This window comes from Trachymyrmex cornetzi, unplaced genomic scaffold (assembly GCF_001594075.2).
Source record: "Trachymyrmex cornetzi isolate Tcor2-1 unplaced genomic scaffold, Tcor1.1 scaffold1002, whole genome shotgun sequence".
Lineage (NCBI taxonomy): Eukaryota > Metazoa > Arthropoda > Insecta > Hymenoptera > Formicidae > Trachymyrmex > Trachymyrmex cornetzi.
Genome location: NW_017295547.1, coordinates 381,156 through 382,027, shown reverse-complemented (window position 1 = coordinate 382,027; position 872 = coordinate 381,156). Strand labels below are relative to the sequence as shown.

At 33.8% G+C, this 872-nt stretch overlaps 1 protein-coding gene across 1 annotated transcript in view; it reads left to right on the top strand.

Annotated features, from left to right (window-relative positions):
* Nucleotides 1-713: 713 nt before the first annotated feature.
* The window catches only part of LOC108771034 (protein abrupt), a 3,337-nt gene continuing 3,178 nt past the window's right edge, over nucleotides 714-872 (top strand). Inside the window, exon 1 of the mRNA XM_018522926.1 lies at nucleotides 714-739. The gene's annotated coding sequence lies outside the window, so the exon portion shown is untranslated. The remainder of the gene's footprint in view (nucleotides 740-872) is intronic.

The following is an 872-nucleotide window of genomic DNA, read 5'->3' as shown; positions in this document are numbered from 1 at the left end:
AACATATAAAACGTACGTATAATACGTATAACATACGGTATTATACGGTATAAAAACCATGTATAATACGTTATGTTTAATACATGCCCAACCCTGGTTATAGCTTCTAAGCTGTTGGAAACAAGCTAATTCCTTGTAGGAATGAAAGGGCTACAAAATTTCAAGCAGCAAATACAAATCATAACCTGTAATGACCATAACCCATCACAGAAAAGGAGTAAAAATGGTGGATGCGAATACCTGCGTTTCTAGTGCTCTAATGCGGTGAGCGATGAGCGATATCCAATGAAAGCTCTACTTTGCACCGTCAAGTGAGAAAAAGCGGAATTTTCATTGGTTATCGCTCATCGCTTATCGTGTCCAGGGTACCTATCATAGAACAAGTCGGAATCGATTCCAATCGGAATTATTCAATTATTCCCTAGATTTCTATTGTGTTTTCTAGGGAAAACGGAATAATTCCGATCGGAATCCATTCCGACATATTTCATGATAGGTACCCAGTGTGCAGTAGGCATTATACATCGACATCTAGATGTCGATGGCATTATACCTTAAAATTTCATTGTAGATGCCGCTTTATTGTAGCAAGTCCATGGTACCGTTTGGCCATTTGAACGGTTTGTGACAACATTAAAAACGATAACCGAAGCACATATGTTATTGTATTAAACGAAAAAATAACAATTAAAATTAAGAAAATAATACATGTTTTTTTTATATCTGCTAAAATCTTAAGGTAATTTTGTGTTTCCTTTATTTTTAACTATTTTTAAAGTGTATATTTATCCGTTTTTATTATAAAGTTATCAAAAATATATATTGTATTCTTAAACCTTACAATACCATGCCTAATTCGATGTCTCATTCCT